The sequence below is a fragment of the Sinohyriopsis cumingii genome, chromosome 19, assembly GCF_028554795.1.
Source record: "Sinohyriopsis cumingii isolate HCF-2022 chromosome 19, ASM2855479v2, whole genome shotgun sequence".
Taxonomy (NCBI): domain Eukaryota; kingdom Metazoa; phylum Mollusca; class Bivalvia; order Unionida; family Unionidae; genus Sinohyriopsis; species Sinohyriopsis cumingii.
Window position 1 is genome coordinate 14,573,421 of NC_142979.1, and position 7,010 is coordinate 14,580,430.

Below are 7,010 nucleotides of genomic sequence, written 5' to 3' on the forward strand. Positions count from 1 at the left end.
ATCTGTTTAAAATGTTTACTAAAACCAAGCCCACTTGTCACATATTTTACTAAAAATTCCATGGTCATTGGCCACCAAATTTATACTTTAAAGAAAAGTGACTGGTTGCCAAAATTTTATTTTAAAAAAAACAAACAAAAAAAGCTGCCAGTTACTCTACTGGTTGTCAAATGTTTTCTTCCACCAAGCATCAGTGAGCAAGATATATGGCACATTGTGATATGACACTTAAACAAAGGAGTTTGAGAAAATGGATTAAAATCAAAGCAAGAAAGTATATTAAATTATTTTCAATGCTAAATCCATTCAAGTGTCAAAGCTATTTTCAAATGTAATAGTACTACAAGTGGTAATGTTGATGAGTAAAAATGTCTTTGAATAAATAAGAAAGTGAGCAAAAAGGATAACGGGACTGCTTCATGAGCGAAGAAAACCAAGACCTTGTTTTGCTAGAAAGTCTATAACTATTTAAGATATTTGTAACTTAAAGGTAGTTTGAAAATAACTTGAATCAGAAAATTTTAAATTTACTCACCAAATATTAAAAAAAGTTCTTGAAGGTAAAAGTTTTAAATTAAAGTTTTTTCAAACACCAAAGAAGATAATTTAGCAATAGATAAAAGATTTTTCATAAAGTTGAAATTGTAAAACAACCAGGAAATTGTTCACAAGAAATTTAAAAAGTCAGGGCCCAAAAGTTGCTATTTGTCAACTGAGAGCAAAGAGTGGGGACTGCATAGGACGTAAGGAATGTGTTTTACTAGACCTGCTCTGGATTTGCATGGAGGTTACAGCATTTATTATTTGATACCATGCATTGTTGCTATGGTAGTATGTGCTGTATATTTTAAAGATGACACAAAAGAAAGAATCACAGTCACGGACTTTGAAAATGTCTTCAAAAGAGCCATGTAAAGTTAATCAATTTAAAATATGTTGATTAATAGTGGAGTCATGAGAAAAGTTGATAAAATTTACACTACAATCCAAGATGGCTGCCATGTATATATGGTCTTAACACAGCTCCACTCAACTCCATGAACTTGATGTAAAAACTGGTGTTAAATATGCTAATACCTGTAGCCATCATTTATACTGTGGATTTATGACAATATTAAGTTAGTGTAAGTGAAATTTTATGTGCACATGTTCATGTATTCAAGTGAATTTGGAAACCTGTTCAGAACAAAGGATTTTTGGCTATCCAAGATGGCTACCGAAGTGGATATACTTGAAATTGAACTACACCTACCATATCTGAACTTCAGTTGATACCAACTCAAACACATTATGCAAGTTTCATTCAAAAGTTTATGGATATGTGCTAGTCATAAATAAGGATCTGATATACTTTTGCTATCACTGCTATGAACAAGCTGAAAATATCAGAATCATGGAAACATATTTAAATACCAGCCTTGTAGGTTCCTTACTCAACACACTCAGCTCAACCTTTTCTGCATCATTCTCTGGCTTTAGTATGTCTGATATACCTGAAGATCAGAGCCACACAGATAATCCCATGCAGGAAAGTCATGTTCAGAATAAAAATGAAAACAATGGTGCAGATGATGATTTGGAATTATCCATTATGGCTGACACTCCAGAATTCTTGAGGGTCAAACATAATAAATACAGTATCACTGTGAATATAGATCCACAAAAGTTTGAGTTTGTAAAACAGATATTGGATTCAGAACCTTGCATGACTTCATGCAGTTCAAGTGTACAAAATGGTATTATCTACAGAACAAAAGAGAAAAACACTGTGACAGCTACATTGTATAAAACAACATGTGTCTTACATATACAGGGGCTGAACAGTCTCACATGGTTAGATCATATTATCTGTAAATGTAAACAGGATGAGAATACCCATGCTAAAGGCATTTATATGCTGACATCTACACCAGTAACTAGATGTAGTACCAAACATGAAACAGTTCCTAAAGTCTTTGACCTAAATGACTCAGGCAATAAAATTAACACCCCTCCAGAGTGTCAGGCAATTACACACTCCATAAATCATGACCACAGCAGTGATGGCTTAAGCCTTAATGATTTCTCCATGTGTGTACTTCAAAAAACAATTAGGAAATTGGAGACCCAAATCGAAGAATTAAAACTACAGTTACATGCTATTAAATCAGCACAGGGAAGGGTTAATGAGCAAGTAACCTCATGTGAAACAGCAATTCAGACAGACTCCCAAATATCAACAGTATCAGATGCTCAGACACAGACAATCCCAGTACCAGCCAAAAGAAAATGTAAAATGACCATGCAAATAAAAACTGATGCCCAAAGTAATCCTGCATTGCAGACAACAGTATCCCCCTCTCAGTCATGTGACACACCTGCAACAGCAATAAGTGTACATCCATGGCCCGCAGTTCAAACAAATCTGTTACCTTCACCAACAACTGCATTTCCCAGTGCTCAGACAAATGTGTCAGAATCAACAACAGTAGTTCACACAACTGAAACACCAATTTCAGCACCCCTTCCTCCAAGATATGTGTCTGAAATACAATCCAGAGTCCAACACACGACATCACAAGCCAGAAAAGATAGGACTCTAATAATTGGCTCCTCAATTTTGAAAAGTATAATACCAAGGAGACTTTTTAAAACAGATGTACAGACTTTAAGAGGTGCAAAAATCAACAACATCACTGACAGAATAATGAACAGTGACCTAACCAAATACAAACAAATTATTATTTTAGTAGGTGGAAATGATGCCTGTGAGGGAAGGTCACTAAATCAACTCAAAACAGATTTTGAAAGTTTATTGTATGCTGCTAGATATTGCAGCCCAAATACATGTAAATTAATGATATCGGGACTACCTCCTCGTGTGGACACCAAGGCCAAAGAAATAAATGATCTGATAATTGACTTATGTGAAGATTTCAACCTACAGTACATTCCACAATACAAATCTTTCTTCATTCAGAATCAGGATGTCAACCTTAGTCTCTACCACAGAGACAAAATTCATCTAAGCAGAAAAGGAACCTCTCAGCTACTGAGAAATATTAACATGTATGCCCCTATTTTCAAGCACTTTAATGAAGAGTGTTGTCTTAACTGTGGAGAAACTGGGCACTTGACACAGGTATGCCATCATGGCAAACAGATCGAGTGTTTTAGGTGCCATAAATATGGACACAAACAAAGACTTTGTCCATCAATGTATACATATTAGGAAGCTGGCAAAGAGGAGAATGCCAACGCTTCATTTACAAAAAAACTAAATGTACCCAGTGGGACTCTTGACTCTAACTATTCAATGGACACTATTGTAGATGCAAATGTAAATGGATTTTCAGGGTTTGTATGTGACTTTGAAGATGCTAATATATATGAACATTTAAATATAGAAATAGGATGTCAGAATGATAAAAGCAGTATGGAGACAATCTCAGTGAGTACCCCATTGCATGATGACATACATGTAATTGATATGAAACTAAATACAAAAGGTTTTAACATAGGTCACTTAAATGTACAAGGTATAGTGGGAAAGATAGACCAGATTAAGTTAATGTTGTCTTCCATGGAAAATAATATACATGTTTTAGGACTCACTGAAACCAAATTAAATGCTAACCACAATGATGATCTATTTCACTGTCAAGGCTACAATAAACCATTTCGTAGGGACAGAGAGACAGCAGGGGGGGGTCTTGTTGTATACATTAGGGAAGATGTAAATGTAAAAAGGCGACTTGACTTGGAGTCACATGAAATTGAGAGTATCTGGGTGGAAATTTTTCAAAATAATGCAAAATCTTTCCTAGCTGGTTTCATTTATAGACCACCTTCCTCCAAAGCATTTTGGAATGATAACTTTTTGAAACAAATAGAAAGTGTTCTAGCACAGGAGAAAGAAACATATATACTCGGAGATATAAATAAGGACCTTCTCAATACTCAAATAAGGAACAACTGGATGGAATTTATTGAATCATTAGGCCTAGACCAGCTGGTAAATGAGCCTACAAGGGTAACAGAAAAATCAAGCACTCTTATTGATCACATTTATACTAACCTACCAGACAATGTGGCTTGTGTTAATGTACCAAATGTTGGTCTTAGTGACCACTATCCTACTTTTTTGACAAGAAAGGTTAAATGCAAGAAAAATAAGAAAAATACACATAAAACGATCACTTACAGATCATTCAAAACTTTTAATGAAGAACAATTTCTCAATGACCTATATAAAGTTCCATGGAGTATGATCCAAAATTTGGATGACATAGATGAAGCTATGAGGGTGTGGACTGACTTATTTATGGATGTAGTATCTAAGCATGCACCACTGAAAGTACATCGAGTAAAGACTGATATTCAACCTAATTGGCTTACTACTGAAATCCTAGATGCTATGAAAACACGAGACAAATTCAAGGCTATGGAAAACCATGCACAATATAAAGTATGGAGAAATAAAATAACAAGTATGATCAAAAAAGCTAAAAAAACTTATTATCAATCATTACTTGAAAACAAAAAGAGCAACACAAACTCCATTTGGAAAGTCTTCAATGAACTCACTGGAGGAACGCACAAAAAACAGACAAATAAAATTCACTCACTTCTGGTAAATGACACCATAGTCACTGATGAAACTGACATTGCAAATGTTTTCAATGATTTTTTCATCAACATTACCACAAAGTTAAAAGAGCCAGTGATAGAAAACAACTTTAATGAACTGAAAAAGTTCTGCAGCAGTAAAATCTCAAAGGAGGTATGTTTCTCTATCCCACCAGTGTCAAAAAACTTTGTTAAAAAATGTCTCAGTGAACTTGATACCAAGAAAGCTACAGGACTTGATCAGATTGGTCCACGACTCATTAAATCTTCTGCCTTTGCTATTGTAGATAGCATAACATTCATAATTAATTTAAGTATTGCAACCTCATCTGTCCCCAAAATATGGAAAACTGCAAAAGTAACTCCTATTCACAAATCTGGTTCTAAGGATGATGCTGATAACTACCGACCAATTTCAATACTACCAAACTTGTCAAAATTGATTGAAAAACATGTCCATGACTCATTCATGTCATATTTAACCAAACACTTGCTGTTACACCCTAATCAATCAGGCTTTAGAAAGAACCATTCCTGTGAGACTGCCTTGATCTCCCTAACTGATAAATGGCTTCAAGCACTTGACCAAGGTAGAATAATAGGAACTGTATTTGTAGATTTCAGGAAAGCTTTTGACATGGTGGATCATGAAATCCTTTTGAAGAAACTGAAAATCTACCAGTGTGATGAGAGAACAATTAGATGGTTTACTTCATACTTAAATGAGAGAACACAACATGTTTACATAAATAATGTTCCGTCTGAACCTGAAACAATTAGATATGGAGTACCACAAGGCTCAATTCTAGGTCCACTACTATTCATTTTATTTATTAATGACCTACCACTTTTACTAAGAGACTCAATATCATCTACAGATCTCTATGCAGATGACACAACATTGTCAGACATCCAAAACACAAAGCATGAGCTCGAAATTTCTTTACAGAATGCACTAAACAAACTGGAAAACTGGTGCACATGTAATGGCATGGTGGTAAATACTGGTAAAACTAAAATATTACTTATCTCAACACGGCAAAGAAGGACAAATCTTGATAGTGATGAACTATGTCTGACATGGAAGGATACAAATCTGCAAATAGTCTGTCATGATAGGCTACTTGGTGTTCTGGTAGATAATAACCTATCATGGACTGAACATATCAAACATACCAGTAAAAAAGTCAATTCAAGTTTATGGCTTCTCAGTAGGATAAGACATTTTCTCCCTGAAAGGCACAGGAAACTATTTTATAACAGTTACATACAACCCTATTTGGACTACTGTAGTACAGTATGGGGTAATTCAGATGATAAAAACATAGCAAAGCTGGCACATCTTCAAAAAAGAGCATTTGGGCTAATATCAATCCAGAAAGAAAGCAAGGAAAGTTTAGCTGGTAGGTTAAAAATATTACCTATTAAAGACCGAATCTGTTTGAGAAAAGCCAAATTAATGTACAGGATATCTCAGAATAGTGCTCCTGAATATTTACAATCACTATTCCAGTATAGGCTACCTGGTAATACTCCCCACCTGCGATCCATGTCTACCAAACAGTATAAAATTCCCAAACCAAATAAGGAGTTATTTAAAAAAAGTTTCCAATACTCTGGAACTCTGCTCTGGAATAGTATTCCAGCTGAGATTAGAAATGCCCACTCTATTTCCTTCTTCCAAACCCAATATATTCAGTGGCTTCAGAGATGCAGCTTAAATAAATAAATTCCTTTGTATGAGGGCCTCAAGGTAGATTAGTTCTTAGCTAATTGTGTTACCCTCTTTAAATAAGGTCATTATTATTATTATTATTATTATTATTATTAACAAACTGAACAAAATTGACACTATCATGCAGCATTAAACTCATCACTTACAGTAAGCTTTTGAAGAGATTGTTTAATTTTAAAATAGATTCCCCAACTGACATGGGAATGGAAGAAGTACTAAACTTGTTTATTCCTATTCCTTTTTGGTCAGTTTACTACAATTGACTGTCAACAGGAAAAATAGACTACCAAAGTTATAAAGTAATTAAATGATTATGGAGTTAATTTTAGATGAATATTAATAAAATTAAGGATGATTTAGATAAACTAGAATATTATAGAAGGGTAAGAAAAAAAGTTGAAACAACATATAAGTTTTTGAATTTTGTAGAGGTTGGTATGACAAGTGTTTGATGTGAAATGGGTGTTGCAGCTGCCAGTTCAAGTTTCAGTTGCGTGTTATATGCGACTTACTATACCTGTAATTTTGGCAGGCTTTTAAATTTTACAATGGTTTGTAGAAAAATCTTGAAAAGATGAGCTGTTTTAATAACAAGATAAAGTGTAGCCACTTCTTTAACAAAGTTGAATAGTTTTGATGAAGTGAGGAGTAATACGAACAACAATGA